Source organism: Bos taurus, chromosome 5 (genome assembly GCF_002263795.3).
Source record: "Bos taurus isolate L1 Dominette 01449 registration number 42190680 breed Hereford chromosome 5, ARS-UCD2.0, whole genome shotgun sequence".
Taxonomy (NCBI): Eukaryota; Metazoa; Chordata; class Mammalia; order Artiodactyla; family Bovidae; genus Bos; species Bos taurus.
In genome coordinates this window covers 46,761,352-46,784,513 of record NC_037332.1, presented here as the reverse complement: position 1 = coordinate 46,784,513, position 23,162 = coordinate 46,761,352, and positions in this window count along the sequence as shown.

The window sequence follows — 23,162 nt, the reverse complement described above, 5'->3', positions numbered from 1 at the left end:
GGTATTGTAACTCTAATTACTGAAGATTTGACCAAAGGGATTGTTTAGCTTTCTTTCTGAGAGTAATTAGCCCCTGGATTCACCTGCCTTGCTAAAAACATGGACGTAGATGATTATCTTTCACTTAACTTGGGCAGGAAGGCAGGTACACAGCTCTTCTAAAAGCTACGTGGGATGTAATTGGTGCTGTTAAAATTCAGTGTAGCTAGAAGACACTACTTTTGTTTTATATTATTGAGGATTGGAATTCAACACACAAAGAGCGTATTCTTACCCACCATCATTCTCAGAATGGTTTTATATGACACAGACTCTTCAGATGCACGAACAGCTTGTGATTCATGCTCAATTATAGTTGGCCCCAAAACGGTTCTGCCTGTGAATTAAAAACTGACTACAGATGGATTGCTCAATGGTGTCAATGTCCTTCATGGCTTCTCAACATATGACTGAAATGGATGACAATCTGTTGATCCCCAGTCAAGACAGACACAGGACTCAACGAAGGCTTCTGAGGTTGTACATCCTGAATGTGCACCCAGAGAACAGGATCTGGAATTGGCGATAACCGAATGCCACCCTTTTAAAAAAGTTTTTTCTAAACTTTGAATCCATTCTAAAGAAATTCTAGTTGAGGGACCAATAGCAAGATCTACCACTTGGAAGAGAATTTCAAAAGTTCTCCTGATACCCTCAGGCACTTGCTACTTCTCTTTTGACTTTCAAATAACCTCCCCATTGAGATTTTCGGAGAAGGCAATGGCACCCCACTCCAGCACTTTTGCCCAGAAAATCCCATGGATGGAGGAGCCTGGTAGGCTGCAGTCCATGGGGTCGCTAAGTCAGACACGACTGAGAGACTTCACTTTCACTTTTCACTTTCATGCATTGGAGAAGGAAATGGCAACCCACTCCAGTGTTCTTGCCTGGAAAATCCCAGGGATGGAGGAGCCTGGTGGGCTGCCGTCTTTGGGGTCGCACAGAGTCAGACACGACTTAAGTGACTTAGCAGTAGCAGCATTGAGCTTTTACTAACAGGAGAGGAGTAAGCAAAGAAAGGAAGCATGTTGAACCAACACTTGAAACTGTTTTCCAATTGTCTGGTGTCAACCTAGACAAAGCTTCCTTGGGCATGCCATAGCATTGTCTCCAAACCTCTCTTTTCCATAACAAAAAACAGACAAGCATACACATACACACTAAAACTTGTGGATTATGTGAAGCTAAGAGTACAGGTAATATAAAAGAAAAAAAAACAGGATTCAACATGGTGACTGTAGATTACATGAATGAGCCAGAACACAGCAAATTAAACTTAATTTTATATTCCTAGATTAAAAAATTGACTGCACAAGTATAGGATTTGACCTAATAGCCATCAGTGTTAAGAAAAAAAAATAACGATGATAGAAGTGTTTCAGTTGCCTTAAAGCTAAATATGAGTCAACAGTATTACAGCTTCCCCCAAAAGTTAAAGCAATCTGAAATTACATTTTAAATGAGAAGTGCCTAAAGTGAGAAAATGCAACAATTCCTTTCTGTTATGAAAGCTATAACCACACTAGGAATTGACGATTTCTGTTATGGGTGCCATATTTGAGAAAGCCATTGACAAGCTGGAATATACCTGGGTAAGGTGCTAACGATGTTAAGGTGTTTCAAAACCAGACAGATGAATAAGGACCGAAGGAATGAAGATACCAGCCAGACCAAACACCTTTGGAAGAACAGGCTAGTGGTGGTGTGTACATCTCCTCATTAAAACTCACCTGTCAGTAAGAGCTGAGTGCAGAAACGGAAATGTGGGCTCCATACCACAACTCCTGAACCTCTTGTCCTGGCCACAGCTGAATGCTGTTATGTGCTGGGCTCACCTACTTCTAGGGGAACATCAAAACCAAATCTACCAAAGTGCCTTACATTCTCCACTTTCCCTAGTTGTCTCCTAAACTTAGGCCTCTTTACTCAAATAACGGGGCTTCCCTGGTGGCTCAAACAATAAGGAATCTGCCTGCCGTGAGGAAGACCCCAGTTTGATCTTTCTCTGGGAAGATCCCCCAGAGAAGAGCATGGCAACCCACTCCAGTATTCTTGCCTAGAGAATCCCGTGGAGAGGAGACTGGCAGGCTACAGTCCATGGGGTTGCAAAACGTTGGACATGACTGAGCGGCTAACACTTTAACTCACTCAGATATCACTTCAGTTACCTGCTACTCCCCTGCAACTTAGAGGCTAAAATAATCTTTTTTCTCATTATAGTCCAGTTTAGACTAAGCTCTGGAGAAGGAAATGGCAACCCACTCCAGTATTCTTGCCTGGAGAATCCCAGGGACGGGGGAGCCTGGTGGGCTACAGTCCATGGGGTCGCAAAGAGTCGGACACGACTGAGCGACTTTACTTTTACTTTCACTTTAGACTAAGCTTAGCTGGACCTTGTTAATGGTCACCAGGTGGCTGCATTCAGCTGACAGATTGGCTGAGGACTGGACTCGGCTAAGATGACCTGGGCTTCTCTCCTTCCATCTTTCTCCCCTCTCCCCCTCTCTCCCCATGGAGGGTAAAGGGTTCTCTTTCCACTTGGCCTTTCCAGGTAGTCTCTCCAGTAAGAAAGCCAGACTTTTAAATGGTATCTTAGGGCTTTCACATAAGTAAAAGCTTAGTCCCAGAACTGGCACTGCCTCATTAAGGCCACATTTTACTGGTTAAAGCAAGTCACAGACTCAGATCAAAATCAAGGGAAGAGGGTGCTTCCCTGGTGGTCCAGTAGTTAAGAGTCAAAGCTTCCAATGCAGGAGGCACGGGTTTGATCCCTGTTCAGGGAACTAAGATCCCATGTGCCACATGGCATGGCTAAACAGTAACAACAACAAAACTCTTTAAAAAGAAATTCAAGAGAAGGAGGATATGTAAGGGCAGGACACGGGGAGGCAGGGTTCACTGGAGCCACTAATGATGCAGACCACCACGGCTATCATCTCCCCAGCGACTCCAACAGGCACTCTCTCCCTGCCAATGACCACACAACCCCCATCCTCCTGTGCCCTCAACTGTGGCCTCGGGACTTCAGAAACTACCTAACCCCCCATATCCTCAGCCTTTTTGCAGAACAGTCATTTTCATTTCCTTGCTTTCACCTCCTTATCTGAACCAAAACCTGAACTGAAACTATGTCCTACTTTGGGACAAGAACTTAATGTGACACGATCTATCTAAATCCTGAACAACCATTTATGTATGAATGGCATTATCCTCATTTTGCAGAGAGGAAGCTGAGACTCAGAGATGGTCAGGCAAAGGGGAAGAAGGAGAACCAGGAGCCAGAAGGAGCTGTGATGTATTCTTATCACAACTGCACTGCCTGGTCTGGCTATGCTAGTCTCTTCTCATGTCCCTTCCCCAAGACCCCGATATTTGCAGACATGCAATTCCCAGCATGTCCCTATATATTAGGACCAAAAGATAAGCCTCTCTAAAAGAAATCTGCATCAAATCCATTACAGGACTCTGACGGAATGATGAAGAAATGTGTGTCTCATAACAATCATTTTGGAAAACAATTTTCCTTTGAGATATGCTGAATAAATATAGCAGCTTTGTAAATAGAAACTAATTTATGTCTAAGAGAAACATTTTCACCTTTGTGAGAAAACCTATTATTTTTCAATCTACATTTCATAGAAGGTAAACCAGGTAGCTAAAGCATTAGTCAGGTAACATTATAAATTACCACATCATGTAATTTGGGGTAACATTTGCTGGGCAAAGAAAATATCAGGTGCGGCACAGAATAAATATTGCTTTTTCTGGTTTTCAAAGACAGAGTAGACTTCACATTTCCAAACACAAAAGCATATATAAAAACAGGCATTTTTGTTGCAGAAGGATGTCAAAAAATTATTCTTGGTTTTGAGTCAGAACAATGGGATTACAAATGCTTTTTATTATCTTCAAATAGCTTATCTTTTCTATATTTTTAAAGATGAAAATATATTATGTGTGTAATAAAACATCAAAAACAATACGATTAGGGGATGTAGTCCAAAAAGCATGCATGGATGCTCAGTTGTGTCCAACTCTTTGCAACTCTATAGATTGTAGACGGCCAGGCTCTTCTGTCCATGCAATTTCCCTGGCAAGAAAACTGGAATGGATTGACACTTCCTCCTCCAGGAAATCTTCCTGACCCAGGGATGGAACCCACATCTCCGGCATCTCCGACTTTGCAGGCAGATTCTTTACCACCAGGCCATTGGGGAAGCCTTATATATTCTAATAACTTCTCAGTAATTTACTGACCAAATTCTTAATTATTCCATCTATCTATCTACTGCTCAGTTATTTGGCCTCAACTTCCTGGAAAACTGAGAATTAAGAAGAAAGCAAAAAGCCACTAGACAGCCCCAAGACATGTATGTGATAAATCCAGTATTCACACACATTCCTGGGCCTGTTGAGTCCATCTTATTATTTTACAAAAAATTATAATAAACTTAAATGTCTGATAATGAAATCTCTTACAGAATTGGGGAATTAAATAAGGAGGGATAGACAGTAGATGTGTGTGCCCAGCATCCATTCCATCTGACATCCAATGTGTACCAGCCTCTCTATCTAGTTGAATTTGAGTCCTTCCTCCAAGGATATTCTCTGATAACCATGGTAGTATCAGAATTTCCCGTCTCCCTTTCACACTAATGGTTGTACTATATCCAAACCAATAACCACTTAGAATTCCTTGGGGACTGGTTTACAAGTTTGTTCAATCAGCACAAAGCTCAGGATTTCTACTAATAATTCTGAGCAAAGATGCTCTTCTTTTCTGATGGTCAACTGTGCAATACGAATGACCAGATGTAAAACCTGAAAATAATGCAATTATTTTGCACCATGACGCAGGCCATTGCAAAGATAAAAATCACACACCCGGAGGCAGGAGAATGAAGCCAGATCTCTGATCAAACCACACCAGACACCAACTCAGCCTCTGCAATTTTTTGGTTTCAGGAGCCAATAAAACTCCTCTATTGTTTAATTAAGTTAGTTTGTTTTCATTTTGTGTTAGTCATCAGAATCTTGGTTCACCCTGGGGAGTCAGAGTTTACAGCTTTTGTCCCTGTATAACTATTACAGACTTCCCTTTCCCTTCTGAAAGTATTCTGGTTTGAATAACTAATTACGTGTTGTGTGCTGTTGCTCAGTCATGTCCAACTCTTTGCAACCCTATAAACTGCAGCCCACTAGGCTCCTCTGTCCATGGGATTTTCCTGGCAAGAATACTGGAGCAGGTTGTCATTCCTCTTCCAAGGGATCTTCCCCATCAAGGGATGGAACCTGCGTCTCCTGCATCTCCTGCACTGCAAGCAGATTCTTTACTGCTGAGCCACCAAGGAAGCCCCATAACCAATTATATGGATGCCCAAATTATAATTGATATGAGGTGAGGGGAGAGTATCCAGCATTTAGGAGAAGACAAAACACTCACAGTGACAACTGAAAACAATAAAAACAAAGAATGCACAGAAAATAGAGACATCACAATTTAGCAGCAGTTTGAGTCATTCAATATAGAGGCAAATAAGCCCACATGTTATCGATGGTCCTAGAGGCTTATCACAATAAAGTAGCATTTTCCCTAAATTTTCTAAAGACTTTCTTCAAGAACTTTAGCAATCTCACACAAAGGGGTCCTCTGTTGGTTCACTCTGAGAAAAGCTCCATTCTCTAACTCTCCTTGGAGAGTTAAAATATACATGAACATGGTACAGGTTCTGAGTAATCCTAAAAAAAAAAATTAATTTATTAATTTTGTTTACCCAGTACATATCCAATTTATTTGATCACAGAGCATTGCTGCTCAAAGACACCTATTAATATGCAATTCTGCTGACACCAATTTGGGAAAAGGTGCAGTCAGTAATTGATGACTCTGAATCATCCAAAAGAAAGTCATCAAATTACACTTAGTGGTTTTTTTTGTCTAAAAAGTTGAAAAGTATTTAACATTCTAGAAAGATTTCCTTACAAGATGGTTAGCATTTTTAAGAGTAAATAAAACCTCACCTCTTCGTGGTGACTCATTAAGAGTGGTGAATAACAGAATCTCTACTATGTAACTGAACAAGCGCCTTCTAAGGTGCTATGACTTTTTGAAGGCTACGGGTCCTACTTACGTGGGAGAGAAAAAAGGAACAAAAGCATGCACTCATACACATCAGTAATTATATTTAAGTAGAGCTCTACTCTGATCAAAAAATGTGTACATGATATTCTCCTGCACTGTTAAGATGTGCATTATCCCAGAGGTCAAATCAACCGTAATGACTTTACAAGGGACTTGAGAAATTGCAACCTTCGCTAGATAAATTCTTAGCACGCTTAGGGGGCTCTTTCATGCTGAAATATAAACATGTGCTCAGGAGAAATGTGCCAGGGCATATTTCACTGTCCTCAAGAGACATTCTCTTGACTCTGAGTAGAATAAAACAAAAAGCTTCAGAGATGCCCTAAAATCAATCTTGCTCACAGCAGACAGACCGGCATCTTCACTACAGCTCGGGTCTGGCGAATTCTTAGAATTCAGCAAGGCCGCAGAGCTTTGCAGAATCGCTCTGAAAAGACTTCTGACAAGAATTCCACATTGGGTATCTTAAATTGAGAGAGCGAGGAGCGAGCGAGAACGCAGCAAGAATGCATGGCTTGACTAGAACGTCAAATACCCAAAGCCTTGCAAAGAAGGAAGCAAATAATCCTTGATGGAGGCCGTGTGCAAACAATTTGGCTTCAGGGCCGCAGCCATGTTGTGATGGCGAGAGAGCGATTTCCCTTCAATTTCTACAGGAGGAGGAATACATGATTTACGGTTCAGGAGGAGTCTTGGCAGCTGACAGCAGAACAGTTGGCATAAAATCAGAAAGTGCTGCTGGGCCTCAGAAGCAACATCATCCCCACACGAGATGCAAAAACAATGTGGCATTAGCACAGAGCACGAAGCAGAAATGACCTGATGGTCAATTACGATGAGTTCTGGCTACCAGCACTCCCAGCTGTAGCTTATGGCCGGCCCCACCAGCAGCACCACAGTTGCTGTGATCTGCTTCTGTGGACCTCTCCAGAGGCTGAAGGAAGGATTTAAGGGCACAATAACATCTCCAGTCCAGAACCACGTAACTATGGGTTACTAGGAGGTCAGAGGTCCTTCGTGCCATTTGCAGCACGGTATTTTCAATTGCCTATATATTTCTTTAAGATGCACATGATACCATCCCTTGAAAGAGAAACAGCACTTTGCTTCATAGCTTGTGTTTGTGTAAATGTAAGAAAGTAGGTTGAAATGGTTCCTTCCTCTAAAGAAGACAGAAGAAATTACGAAAACCTGCGAAACACTTGAAGAGCAGAGACAAAAGCAGCGGATAACCTGAAATTCACTTATACACTCACATAGACATACAGATTGAACACCAATAGAAAGAATGACTGATAGATAATTGACAGATAAAATGATAGATACATAGATGCATAGATAGGTAAACAGAAAGAACTACTGCTGACAGGTAGATAGATAAACAAACTGGAAGATAACCAAACATAAGGCAAGCAGCCATCGAACAAAGGAGTATTCTGAAATAATCACTAATAGCCTGACCCTTTATACTTATATCAGGAGCATTTTCACAAGCACTTAATGGAAGCCTCACACTGTCCTCTTGGGCAGAATAGGTATTATTTCATTTTAAAAGTTCAGAAGGAGATCCAAAGATACTAAGTGACTTGCTCCCACACTCAGCAGTAGACAGAAATGGCTGGGTTGAGACTTGCACCTGGTTACTCCTGACCTGTTATCCCCTTCACCTTATTTTAACCAGAGACAGAATTCTGGAAAAAAAGGAATCAATGCCTAAACTTCCACTGAAAAGAACAAGTTAGCAACTGATGAAGAGGTTATCTGGACTACTCAGTTGGAAACAACTAAACAAAATGAAATAATGATACTGCCTTGTATCTGCAGAGGCACTTTCATGTGTCATATTTTAAAGTGCTTTGGTATACCTCACGTCCTTTGCCTTTACTTATCCCCATAAAATATGCAGCAGAGGTGTGATTTCCTCCATTTTTGAGACAAAGAAACCCAGATGCTCAGATACTAAATCACTTGCTCAGGGTCACATGAAAGGTTAGGAAAGGAGGTAGAATGACTTGGACCTAGATCAGATGGCAGCTGGTCAATTCCATGAGACACTGTTTAGGACCTAAGCATATTAGCATTGGTTTTTTCTGTTTTCCACTCTCGTCTTCAGTTCCCAATTGAGCCCTTACTATATGCACAGCCCTGTGCTAAATGCTCTGAGAAAAGCAAATAAGACAAGGAATCTGCTTTCCAGGAATTTACAATTTAAGAGAGTGTTGACAGTTATTTGCACCCAAAATACCAGGAAGAATGTGTTCCATCAAAGATATGAACAAATTCAGCAGAAGGGAAAGATTATTCACAAATGGAAAAACTAGGGAGAGGCTCATGAATAGACGTAATATGTCCCAGTTAGTCAGGAACAATCCTAGTTTATACTTGTCCTTTTAGCTGCCTTTTCCACCTTCAAAAGCCCTCATTTGTATGAAAAATTACATGATCGGCCTTTTCATAAAGGTGGTGGCATTTAGGCTAGACCTTGAAGGATGGGTAATATTTCAATGGATGCAGATTTGGAAGAGAATATTATTAGAGGAGGATAACAAGAAAGTCAAAAACAAGGGCAGGAAATGAAAACATAGCCAACTTAGGACGATGGATAATCTAGACACCTGAAACAGTAAGTCAGCAGAGTGTGAGGATTTAAGCTTGACTAAGCGAGGTGCATATTCTGTGTTGTCCTGCCCAGCCTTGATCTTAGGAAAGCTCTGTGTCCCTGTGTCTCAGAGGTGGACCTTCTAGTGAGGATTCTGTCCTTCCCCCAGGGGTAGAAGGCCACCAATACCATTTTCCCTCCTCTTCCAGGCCTACACCACCAAAGAGGCCTTCTCGGTCTCCTGCCCGGGCTTCAGTCTTTGTTATGACCACCCAGTGAAGCCTGTGGAGGAGAACTTCAAGTGGATGCATATCCTTACACTATTCCACATCTGGCCTTTAGCAAGTAATGAACAATTTTAGCTGAATTCAGCGGACCTGTTCCATGGCAGTCCTGCCTTCCTCCCTCTTGGGTTTTGCAACAGAAAAGCCAAGGCCTTCATTCAATCTCTCCTGGGGTGTAGAGGAGAGAGCTGCTTCCCTCGTGAATTTCAGATTGTTGCCCTGCAACCTCAGCCCTGTGATGGGTTCAAGAAAAGTTGTGATTTCGGATATTACTTCTTGGGTCAGGTTTGTACATACCAGGTGGAAGCCAGAAGTGTGAAACTCCTTTTTAAACCATGACCCAGGGAACTCTAGAAGGTCCACAGTGGGGCCTCAGGGCAGCTGAGACAAAGGGTAGGGGGTACGTGGGCCTCTGAACCCTCTATTCCTGTCTCAGTCAGTCAGCTGCACTTTTCAAAACTAATTTTATACACCGAGCTTCTGCAGAAAGAGATATGCAACTGAAAACAGAAGGCCACTGATCAATAGCATGACTTCAGAGGCACCAGGCAGGCTATCCTCCCCATAACTCCCCCAACTACTTGTTCCCCCAGCCCGAAACCTTTCTAAGGATAGAAAAGCTTGCACACCAAACTCAGAAATAAGAGTTTAAAATGCAAATGCATCAAAGGAAAGTTGACTTACACTCACATTAAATGGTGCTGATAAGAGGGTTTTTTTTTTTTTTCCCTAAGAACAGGTTTTAATGAGGAGTGTACATGCGTGCTCAGTAGAGCCCAACTCTTTGTGACCCAATGGACAGTAGGCCACCAGACTCCTCTGTTTATGGGATTTCCCAGGCAAGAATACTGGAGTGGGTTGCCATTTCCTTCTTCAGGGGATCTTCCCGACCCAGGAATCGAACCAACGTCACCTGTATCTCCTGCGTTGGCAGGTGGATTCTTTACCACTGAGCCACCTGGGAAGCCCCTTAATAAGGAGAACAGAGCACACAATTGGTGAACCTGAAAAGGGGTGAAAAGGGGTAAAAAAGGGTCCTGAATTGGGGACAGAGAAACCATTTCAAAAATGAGGCTTCAGGCACAACAGGCCAACGGCCTACTAAAAATTCTGCCCACACCTGTCACACAGAATCACACTTGTATATAATCTACATGAGAAGCGCACTGTCTGAGAATCTGGTGAGCAGCTACATAATGCAAGCCACCATAGTGGGCACCTCAGGGGCCCCGGTGTGATGACAAGATGTAAATACAGACACTTCCTTCTCACCCAGTTGTCCTGGGAGCCAGCCACAGGCACTCAGCGGCTCCTCTGGCCCTGACGATGCAGAGCTGCGGTGCTGGAGGATTTTGAAATACGACGGAAGGAAGGGAAATACGTTAACGACATACACCATGATCAACGGTCATTGCAAAGCCACTCCAAATAAGAGCAGGAGAAAAGGTAAGTGCTTCTCCAGAAAGTCCCTTCAGTTTCCAAGTGTCCCATGAATCATAAGGAAAATCTTCACAGCTGGAGAGGAAACGTCTAGAAAAAATGCTAATAGTACTGAAAGCCCCTGCTATCATTTCAAGAGAGGGTGACGAGGCCAGCAACAGCATTAGTGATTTATCAAGTCAGGTCTCTGGTAGATATGTTAAAGAGGAGGATAAATGCAGAATAAATTCTCCTATAATCCTTAGATGTAATTACTAAACTAGAGACAGGTGGTTCGTGATAAAATGTGTGCACATGAAAGATTAATGTAGAGACTTGAACGTGAGAAAATGTCATTATTTTCTGCAGAAATCTGGAGCTCTCAATTGATGCCTGAAAAGGTAAGTATTACAGGAAACAAATGCCAGCCACCATACTCTTGATCTCAATTCATACTCAATGATCTTAATTGCTATTTACTTATGTACATTAATCTCACCTTACAACTAAAATGTGAACCCCTCTGGCGGTTGGTTCTTTTTTTGGTAATTTCTGTTTTTGCACAAGTAAACAAAAGGCTCTTCATACAGAAGTACTTGAAGGAAGAATGAATAAATCAGGATGATAGTGCTCAACCCTAATACAGAGCATAACATGACATTATTGTACTTTCTACAATGTCATGTGGAGAAAGTTTGGATTGAATAATTAATCTTGGTTTATTTCACAATTTCTGATGAAATTTTGGTTTTCCAATGTTTGTGTCATTTTAAACCTATAAGTTAAGTCAGTCACTCACTTGTGTCCGACTCTCTGTGACCCCATGGACTGTAGCCCACCAGGCTCCCCTGTCCATGGGGATTCTCCAGGCAAGAATACTGGAGTGGGTAGCCATTCTATTCGCCAGGGGATCTTCGCAACCCAGGGATCAAACTCAGGCCTCCCATATTGTGGGGCACATTCTTTAATATCTGAGCCACTCGGGAAGCCCTATGTATAACATTTAATGACTAAAAATGTTTAAATATCACAGACACTAAAAGAATCATCAACTTAAACTATCAGAAAATATTAACCTAGGAGCAGAAACTTTTCAAAAGCACTTTTAAATCAAGAAGAATAAATCCACATTAGTGGATTAAACTTAATGTGCTTTTTTCTTTCCTTTTATCAACTAAAGTATAGTGCATGTGTGCTTACTCGCTCAGTTGTGTCTGACTGCGAACCTTTGGACTATACCCTGCCAGTTTCCTCTGTCCATGGGATTTTTCAGACAAGAATACTGAAGTGGGTTGCCATTTCCTTCTCCAGGGCATCTTCCCGACCCAAGGATCAAACCCATGTCTCCTGTGTCTCCTGCACTACAGGTGGATTCTTTACCCACTGACCCATCAGGAAGCTAACATAGTATAATGGGCATACAATAAACTGCATATAGTTAAAATGTGTAATTTGATAAGCTTTTACTTCTGTGTACATCCAAGGAATCATCACCACCATCATGATAATAAATGTCACCCCTATAAATTTCCTCACAACTTTCCTGTTAATCCCTTCTACCCACTGCACCCCATTTCCCTGTTGCTAAACAAAAACCAATCTGCTTTTCTATTTCTCACATTGAATATAAATGAGAACACATAGTATGCACTATTTTTTGAGAGCAGAGGTAATTCTTTTGAGACTCATTCATGTTGTAGCATGTATTCATAGTTCATTTCTTGTTATTGCTGAGTAGTGTTTGCTGTATGGATACAGTTTATCCATTTACTGTTGATAGATATTTGTGTTGTTTGGGGTTTTTTTACTATTACAAATAAAGCTGATATGAATATTCAAGTATTCAAATATATACATGCTTTTATTTCTCTTGCACAAACACCTAAAAGTGAATGGCCAGATTATTTGGTAGGTAAAATTTTACCTTTTAAGAAACTGCCAAACTGTTTTTCACAGTGTTTGTACCATCTTACAATCCCATCAGCATGCAGTAGAGTCCCAGGGTCTCCACTTCTTTGCCAACACCTGTATGGTTAGTCTTTTCATTTTATACCTATTAGATGTGCATGGGTATCTCAATGTGGCTTTAATTTGCATTTCTCGACTCGATGGACATGGGTTTGGGTGAACTCCGGGAGTTGGTGATGGACAGGAAGGCCTGGCGTGCTGCGATTCATGGGGTCGCAGAGTCAGACACAACTGAGCAACTGAACTGAACTGAACTGAATGACTAATTATGCTGAGCATGTTTTTATGTGCCAAACTGCCATCCATATATCTTCTTTGCCTGAGTGTTTGAATCCTTTACCTATTTTCAAAAACTGGATTGTCTGTTTACTTAGTGAGTTTTGAAAGTTCTTTAGATTCTGTATACAAAATCAGATATATTATGCCTTATAAATACTTCCTCTTAGTCTATGGCTTGTCTTTTCATTTACTAACAAAAGACATTTCAGTGTCTTTTGAAGAGCAAATTTTCTTTTTATTCTAAAGCAGTCCAATTTATTTGTCTTTAGATTATGCTTTTGGTGATGTATCTAGGAAATGTTTACCTAACTCAAAGTCACAAAGGATTTCTTCTATGTTTTCTGAAGTTTTATATTTAGGCCTATGACACACTTTGTGTTAATTTTTTATGATATCAGATGTAGGGACTTCCTTAGTGGTCCAGTTTTTAAGAATTCATGCTTGCTCTGCAGGGAGCATGGGTTTGAACCCTCGTCAGGGAACTAAGATCCCAGATGCCTTGAAGTGCAGCCAGGGAGGAGAGAAAGATGTAGACTGAAACACAAATTTTAAATATGGATATCTAATTTTTTTCAGCACCATTTGTTGGAGACAATGCTTTCTCCATGGAGTTGCCTTTGCATCTTCACCCAAAAGAAGTTGTCCATGTACATGTGGATCTATTTCTGGATTTCCATTCTGTTCCACTCACTTATTCATCTACCTTGATACCAATACCACATTGCCTTGATTACTATAGCTTTATAATAAATGCTGAAATCAGTTACCTAGTCATATAACTTTTTTTTCATTATTCTAATTGTTTTTGGCTACTCTAAGTCCTTTGCATGTCCATAGGAATTTTAGAATCAGTTTGTCAATTAACACACACACAAAAAAATGTCTGCTGGAATTTTGATTGAGATTACACTGGGTCTGTGTATCAGTTTGGGCAGAAGGAATCTAAGGCAGTGGAATCCAGAACTTCCACTCCCATCCCTTCCCATCAATCTCGTGCCAGCAGTGGACTAGGGGCTAGAAAGCGAGAGTCTGAGATCAAACCAGAGGGTAAGGTGTCTCTGGCCAGTGTGTCCCAGTGGAGACCCAAGGTTAGATCCCTCTTTCACCGTTTCTCTCCTTTTTCTTTGCTCTCTGTCCTTTAAGTTTTCCTTTTTCCTTCTTCTTTCTTAACTTTCATGAGGATATTACAGACAAGCTCCCTGACTTTCTTTTCCACTGTTAACCTCAGCACCTTTCAGCTATGGTTGGAAACCAAAGCTTCACAGCCATTTCTCAACTTTCAGATTCTTGAAGCAAGCGAAAAGCCCTTTTGAGAAGATCTGCATTTGGAGAACACTGGATCCTCCCTGAACAAGTAGTTACGAATCATCAAAAGTAATAACGTTTCTCTCCCGTTGCTCATCATATTGCCTTTCTGTACTTTCCACCATTCTAGAGAACGATAAAACAAAGGGTCCTAACCGTGACGGACCAAAATACTAAGATTCATGTGAAGATTCCTCCTAAGGAGGAAAGTGTCTCAAAAGACATCTGACTGGGGCTACACTGGGATAAGCAAGGGGAAGAGTAGAAAGAACAGACCTGCAGCTACAGTGAGTTGGGGGAGAAACAGAAAAAACCACTGGGAAAGAAAGGAGAGTGTTTAAACCAGAGCAATGGAAGAGACATGGAGGAGTAAGGAGGGCCATTCTGGCAGAGGCAGCATATCTGAAATAAAACTGACCAGTTCATTGTTCCTCACAGCCTTTGCCATTCACAGACCTATTTGTAAGTCAGGGGCTCCCTCTGTAATAAAACAGCCATTTGAAACGCTCTTACCATCTTATTTGTGCCTCAAGCACCCAGTCTGAATTATAAATGTAGAGAGGAAAAGTATTATGACCCTCATCACTTCACTTATGAAATCTTTTAGATCTCTAGTAAGTCCTAGTAACTCACAAAACATCAGAAATACAAATGGCCACTCTTCCATCTTTAACTTAATTCCTGGTACAATTAGAGGAAGAAAATGATTGACACACGTGCATTTTTAACCAAAGGATCATCACAATAATGTTTGTCGTAAGTATTCCTCGTCAGTGGTTCTCCCACCAACAGTATTCAAAAATTTGTTTCAATTTAAAGAAATTATAACATTTTTCTCACTGCTATGTTTTTCTTAAATTTAGTCCAAGAGATTCCTCCAAAAGATGTGGTTGAGAACCTGTGCCAGTTTCTGAATGAGTCCATCTCTACTTGACTATGAGAAAGCATAAAACCCTTTCTATGAGAATAACCAAAGAGAGCAATTATACAGCCTGTGAAAAAATTCTGCAACTCAAAAAACAGAAGACTACCATAAGAAACTAAGAACATAAAGAATTCTAAATTCCATATTCATTTAATTTATAATTATTTTTTTCTTCTGGGCAAGCTTACAATCTATCCTTCTATTTCTATAGAAATATGAGCTAGAAGAAATGAATGTGCATTACAAAGATAGTTCTAGCACTTTTCAATGTTCATTACCTTTAGAGTCAATTCACGGACTTGAATTTCTAAGGCGGAACTGAAAGAAAAAAGTGAAAGTGTTAGCTGCTTAATTGTGTCCAACTCTTTGCAACTCCATGGACTGCAGCTTGACAGGTTTCTCTGTCCATAGAATTCTCCAGGCAAGAATACTGGACTAAGTAGCCATTCCCTTCTGCAGGGGAATGAATCTTCCTGACCCAGGGATGGAACCCTGGTCTCCTGTATTGCAGGCAGATTCTTTACTGTCTGAGCCACTAGGGACTGAAGTGAAGTGAAGTCGGTCAGTCGAGTCCGACTCTTTGTGATCCCATGGACTGCTGCCCACCAGGCTCCTCCGTCCATGGGTTTTCCAGGCAAGAATACTGGAGTGGGGTGCCATTGCCTTCTCCTCTAGGGACTAGCTCAGGTTTACTTCTCCCTAGGGCTTGCAATTTCTACACCTGCCACCAGGTGGTATCTTGGTCATGATGGCAAGGGTCAGTTTCCTGACCCTTATCCCAGGTGTGGGTAAATGAAAGAACACATAACTCAGGCAATTATGCACATTCTATTAAAATAAATAAATTATTGAAATTACAAGCATACATTATTAACTAGCTTCTGATTATTGTGTACAGCAATGCTTTCTCAGCACTCTAATCTGAATTCTCAAAATACTCTTAACTAACCAGTGCTGTTCTTTTCCTTTTTTTTTTTTTCCAGTTGGAAGACTGAAAGTGCACAGTCACCATTCTTCAGCAGCATGAATCTCTGGTCTGCTTTCCCAACTAGGAGGTTTACTTCCTACCTGGGCTGCTTCACTCTTGCCTAACTCCCTAAACATTCTCTAGTGCAATTTCATTGAATTACTTAAGATTATTTATTGAAAACCTTTGATGCATTCTGCCAACTATGTTCTTTGTTCAAAAAACAGTGTCTTTTTAAAAGTTTCTGCTTAAAATATTGAAAAGTATCAAGAACAAAGTAAAAACCATCTCTAATCTCACCACCCAAGTATAACACCTTTAAAAGCTACTACAGTTTCCCCCGAGTTCACATGTTCCACATTTCCATCCCTTTTATGTTTGATTTTTTTTTTTTAAGTTTGTTTCCCATTTGACTTTTTTGTGACTATTTCTCAGCGTGCCACTGTCTGCTGACTCCTCGACAAAGGTTTTCTAAATGGAGTTAATAACTGCAAATCCCTCATAGGGCTGTTATGAAGATTAAATGAGTTAAAACACATCTGCCCTTAGAAAAATGCCAAGCCCCTGGTATGTGCTCAGTAAACATTAGCTCTTGTCACTATTTCTTTGACGCTGGCTCCCACATCTTTCCGCTGTATATAATCCTTCCTTCACCTAATGGCCTGTTTAGCTTGCTGTAATTTCATACAACCAACATCCCCTCAAGCGTTGCTAAAAGCAGGAAGGAAAATAAATAAATAAATAAATAAAAGCAGGAAGGCATGTGTGCTAAGACTGTCTCAAGTCTCATGGTCACGCTATCACAGAGGAAACCATTCCTCTGAAGCCTTAGAGAAAATGGTGCTCCTTTTCTTTTGAATAACAGGATCTCTTAATAGAATCCATTTTTATTTCCATTTTTATTTTTCTGATAAAATAATCTCCTAATAGGAACTGAGCTTCTTTCTGGCAAAATTTGTTGCAGATTTCCAGTAGTCATGTACAGATGTGAGAGCTGGACCATAACGAAGGATGAGTGCCGAAGAATTGATGCTTTTGAACTGTGGTGTTGGAGATTCTTGAGTCCCTTGGACTATAAGGAGATCAAACCAGTCCATCCTAAAGGAAATCAGCCCTACATATTCATTGGAAGGACTGATGCTGAAGGTGAAGCTCCAATACTTTGGCCACCTGATGCGAAGAACTGACTCACTGGAAAAGACCCTGATGCTGGGAAAGATTGATGGCAGGAGGAGAAGGAGATGACAGAGGATGAGATGGTTGGATGCCAACACTGATTCAATGGACATGAGTTTGAGCAAGCTCTGGGAGTTGGTGATGGACAGGGAAGCCTGGCGTGCTGCAGTCCATGGGGTCACAAGGTGTCAGACATGACTGAGTGACTGAACTGAACTGAACTCATCCAAATCTTTCTTAGAGACATATCTTTATCTAGACTGAGGAGAAAATGATCATGAGCAGAAGAGGAGGAGGAAGAAGACTGTTTTATCAGATAAGGATATCCAGCAGCCCGTGGGAACAGTAAAGGAACCAGAATGTACATCTCTGGGCCTCCAGTGTGGATCCTATTCTTTGGAAAATGCCCCATTTTCTAAAACTTCTGCCTGATGTGGCAGGGGCTTCCCCAGTGGCTCAGCAGTACAAAAAAATCCACCTGCAATGCAAGAACCACGGGAGACGCGGGTTCGATCCCTGGGTTGGGAAGATCCCCTGGAGAAGGGAATGGCAACCCACTCCAGTATTCTTGCTGGTAAAATCCCAAGGACAGAGGAGCCTGGTGGGTTATGGGTCATAGGGTCACGAAGAGTCAGACACGACTGAGCACGCACACCCAGGTTTTGCTGTCTGATGTGGCAGCCACTCGACATCCTGTCACCCTGCTTGGTCCTTGGCTTGTGGCAGTTGCCTGTTTAGGAAGCTAAAGTCAAAAGTGTATCTCAGGTGGCTGCTGAAATCCAAACGCTACTGTCCATCAGTCCATCCATTGATTCCATAAATATTTACTGAATATCTAATATATTCCAAGTGCTGTCCTAACTGCTACGGATACAATGGTACACCCAGCCAGATACTACTCTTAAGTGGAGCTCACAGTTTAACAGGGGAGATAAATACTAAGTAAATAATCATGAAAATGACTGTACAATTCTAATCACAGCACGCTATGACAGCACAGATCTCGGACACCCCTAAGGAAATAAGGATGGAGCCACGGCCTGAAGGATGATTAAGAATTACCTAGGAAAGAGGGGCAAGACGATGTCCAGGTGGTTGAACTAGTTCCAAGCCAGTGCAAAGAGCCAGAGCCAGAGGTGCCCATGAGGTCAGAGTGGCTGCAGCATGGAAGGCACAGTGGACCCGAGGCAGGAGAGGTCCCTGCTCTGGATGTCTGCCTTGATCCTAAAATACAAGCAAATCCCTGGAGGCAACTAAGCAAAGCAATCACCTGACACACCTCCCTCTTCAAAGGACCCTGGAGTCCAGTGAGTAGAAGCAATCGGAAGAAGGGTAATGCGGGAAGCCAAACAGAGGCAACTTCAGTCTCAAGATGCTGCGTTCACATGCTCGCCAGCCAGCCTTCACCCTGCCCTCACTGCCAAATGCTGCCTCCCTCAGTCACTTGCCTATTTTCTGGATCCAGTGAGAGAAAAACGCTCTGGGGTACCCTTCAATCCAGACCCATCAAGGAAATGCTAACACAAATTCCCTCACTTTCTGCCACAGGGACTATATCCTTCCTCGTTTCTGCTTCCTCTTGTGAATGCAGATTTTCCTATTTTATACCCTTCTAGTCATTCTGCTAGGAATTTGGGGGAGAACTGGAGTCTCTGCTTACACCAATCACCAAACCCAGAGATTTCAAACATTGCCTTCTAAAAACTGAACATTTCAATTAAAGAACCGTCTCTAAACAGAAGCACTTTTAAATAGATATTTTTAGTAGTCTTTTCACCAGCATATTTTGGATCAAATGGACACTCGTAATTATGTCAGCAATTTTCAATATTCAAATAAGTAGAAAGTGTTGTAAAAAGACTGCTGGAAAGGAAACATCACCCAGACCCCTGTTATCTGCTCTTACGCAGAATATAGCTAGCTTGGTAGACAGGCATTTATGAGTAGTTTCTAAGAGATCTCATCATTCAATAGTTTCTACCTCTCTAATATCTTTAACTCAAAAGTTTAAATGCTGTGACTTCCTCTCCCTTTTTCTCCATATCATGTTTTTAATGTCAATAATTTAAGAAGTATAATAATTTCCCAAAAGCAAAGATCAGAAGCACCCTTACTATTTGCTACATTCCTAGTCAATGCACTTTTTACATTTTATATAACTAATACTTTACAAGTCAACTTTTTAAGTAATTAGTGAACACCATTTGTGGGGAACACTGGCTATAGAACTTTCCCAGTTTTTGTGATTGTTATTTATCGCAGCACCTAAGATAGACAATCTCTGGGAAGTTTATAATGAGATTCATTGGTATTCTCATTTTATAAACATGAAATCTTGGCCTTAAATATTAAATAGATTTACATAAAACGTAACCAAGGTCAAATAATGAACCTCCGACAATTCAGAAGTAAAGTTGATCTATTTTTACTACAAAGCCAAAATTCTGGCAACCACGTAACACTGTTTTAACTTTTCCATCTATTTTCAAAATAAAAGTCCCACAAAAGCAGGACGTCTGTCAGTCATGGTGACTAAAACTTGACTATTTATGGGGCAGGCAATTTCTAGCAACCATGTTTCTATTTTTATATTTTCCCATACCTTTTGTCTTTTTAAAGTGTTTATGTTCTTCAAATGTGAGTTGGTTACATGTCTTCATTTATGTATTTCCAGTAACAATAATATACAAAAAAAAAATCTTATCCAGAGTCTTACTATAAACCTTTCTTAGAATATCAAAAGATTATTGCTATAGCAAAGTAAAAGTTATGCATCACAATATGCACAGGGATGTAAACCTTAAGGTAAGATATTAATATAAATACATCCCCCACCCAGCCCAGATTGAAAAACACTACCTCATTGTGCTACCATAACGCTAGCAACAAGGAACATGTAGAAAAGAACAAGAATAACCATTTAACATTTTAAAAAAATATTCAAATGGCAAAAGTTTCCAATTCGGAGCTGTACTTTAAAGTCTTATTTTCTCTTTTTAATTCATAAAAACCTGTTCAGCTATTTCCCAGGTCTCCCTAAGGAAGAAATATTAAAATGAAGCAGTCAGACCTCCAGTTTCACCAACTCTTTTAAAAACAGTAGATAAAATAACAACTTCAAATTACTTTACTTCTAACTATGAAAAGGTGATCAGTGCCAGGAAGAGTTTACTTACATATTTTAAACCCCTACCCATCATTTCCATTTCATGTGTTTTACCAGAAACACTCTCCTTAGGCCAAATGCATGAAGGCAAGTAGAATTAGATGTGATCCTGAATGGCTACCCATTCCAGTATTTTTGCTTAGAGAATTCCATGGACAGAGGAGCCTAGTGGGCTACAGTCTAGGGGGTCATAAAGAGTTGGACACCTCTGAGAAACTAACACTTTCATATCCCCCTTATTTAGGATGTCAGCTCAAGACTGTTGGAGCTTTGACAGAGAAGAAATAAAGACCATTACATACTTCTAGGACTTAGGAGCCTAATCACTAAAAATTTCCTTTTGTCATTTGTTTTCAAGCAGTGGCCCTGTTAGCTCTGTTTTCTTGAGTCCTGAGTTGGAGGCAGCAGTAGAGATTACAGCTTAGTTGTTTTGGACACATCTAATCACTCTGGAGAACGAAATGGCAACCCACTCCAACATTCTTGCCTGGAGAATCCCATGGACAGAGGAGCCTGGTGGGCTACAGTCCACGGGGTCGCAAAGAGTCGGACACAACTGAGCGACTTCACTTTCACTTTCAATCACTCACCCTGTGTAGAGAAAATAAGCAGGTACGTGCAATGGCACCCCACTCCAGTATTCTTGCCTGGAAAATCCCATGGATGGAGGAGGCTGGTGGGCTGCAGTCCCTGGGGTCGCTAAGAGTAGGACACAACTGAGCGACTTCCCTTTCACTTTTCACTTTCATGCATTGGAGAAGGAAATGGCAACCCGCTCCAGTGTTCTTGCCTGGAGAATCCCAGGGATGGCAGAGCCTGGTGGGCTGCCGTCTATGGGGTCACACAGAGTCGGACATGACTGAAGCAATTTAGCAGCAGCTCAATGAATATCTGCTGAAGAAATGAATGACCCTAGAGAAAGAATGTCACAAAATTAGAATGTGCTTGTTCTCCCAACAGAAGCTTCAGGACAGTCTGGGTCCCCTAGAAGAGGTTTGCTCATGCCTTACCATCTGCTTTCCACAGAGACGAGAAGGCTACCAGTAGCCTTTGGATGGTGAAATCCAACTCTCCTTGACATTGCTTGAGCTTCATTCTCAACATTTAGTACTGCTGACCACTGAGGAACACGCCCAAGGCAAACTCCTCTCAGCTTCTATGATAACTTCTGTGATGCTAAATTACACAGAATTTTCTTTGTGTCTTCTGCCTCAACTTTTATTTCCTTCCCCGACTTCTCATTTCATCATCTAAAGACCGTCACACCTAAGGATGTATCCTAGCCGTCTCACTGGGTACCACCTTCCTCAAGTCACCTTCTCCATTCTCAAAACTTCAGTGATGACTTTACCTGAGATGATCCCCCAAATTTCTATTTCTTGTCCTTACTACTGTCTTGGCCTCAAATCTCCTTCCTAGGGCCTCCCTCAAGCTCTCTACCACCTGAATACTTACTCTTACCTTGAACTCATCATCTTTCCATTCTTGCCAAACCAACCCACCCTCCTGGCCTACCCCTATTAATGTCCGCAGACACCCAAGCTTAAAACCCCAGGATCATCTCTGATTCCTTCCTTTCCTTTATCTACCAACCTCCAGGCAAGTACCTCACCCTAGACACTTTGTCTCTATGTGTCTTTTCTCTCTTTTCACCTTGTCAAGAAAATCAACCCTGAATATTCATTAGAATGACACTTGATGCTGAAACTGAAGCTCCAATACTTTGGCCACCTAATGGGAAGAGCCAACTCATTAGAAAAGACTCGGATGCTGGGAAAGATTGAACACAGGAGGAGAAGGGGATAACAGAAGACGAGATGGTTGGATGGCTCAATGGACATGAGTTTGAGCAAACTCCAGGAGATGGTGAAGGACAGGGAAGCCTGGCATGCTGCAGTCCATGGGGTCACAAAGAGTCGGACATGACTGAACAACAACAACAATCTGTTATAAACGACTTCAGTCTTAATTTGTTTCTATTTACTTCTTTAGTTTGGGGTTTTCAATTTTTAACTGCTTTCCACTAGGATTTTAAGTCAACCTGACTACTGAATGCTCCCCAAATACACTCCCCTTTGCCTTGGGCCATGTGTGTTCTCTGCTGTGTATGCCTTGCCATCAACTCCGTGGGATGTTATCCTGTCCACTGTGGGTACATTTCAAACAGAACAGTCTCATGAAGCCTTTACCTGATCTCTGCAACCAACACTGGTATATTTCCCTTTGAAATCCATTTCTTTTTGTTGTTATTTTTCCCACATCTCTCTTCTCACATCACATGCTGCTCACCAGACAGTATATTCCTCATGCCATCCCCTACCAGCCTGCAGGCTTTTTGAAGGTAGGAGTCGTATTTTATTTATCTCTATTTTCTCTGCAGAAGCTTTGCAAAAATTCAGATTTCAGTTTTTGTATATGTTTATACATGTGTTTATTATTTCCTCATCTTGTTCCAAAAAAAAGATTTGTAGGCACTCAATAAATATTGCTTGAAATAACTAACAAAACCTATTGCTTTAACACTAACCCTCTCCAATTCCTTCATCTTACCTACAATAAGTCATTCTTTGGTGCTGTGAAATATTTATTCAGTCTAATATTTCAAATCAGATTAACCTATAAGCAGTTTTAGCTCCCAATCTTTCCCCCGCTGCTTCTCCTTTCTGAGCCATCTATATAGGAGTTCTCAACCTCAGCACTCTTGACATTTTGGACCCGACAATTCTTGTTGTGGAGAGGGACATGTCTGTCCTGCGCACTGCAGGATACTCAGCAGCATCTGCAGCGTCCATCCACTAGACGCAGTGATAATCACACAGAACCCTGGACACTGCCAAATGTACCTTGGAGGATGCAAGGGGTAGTGAGAGGAGGGAGCTGCCTGTGGCTGAGA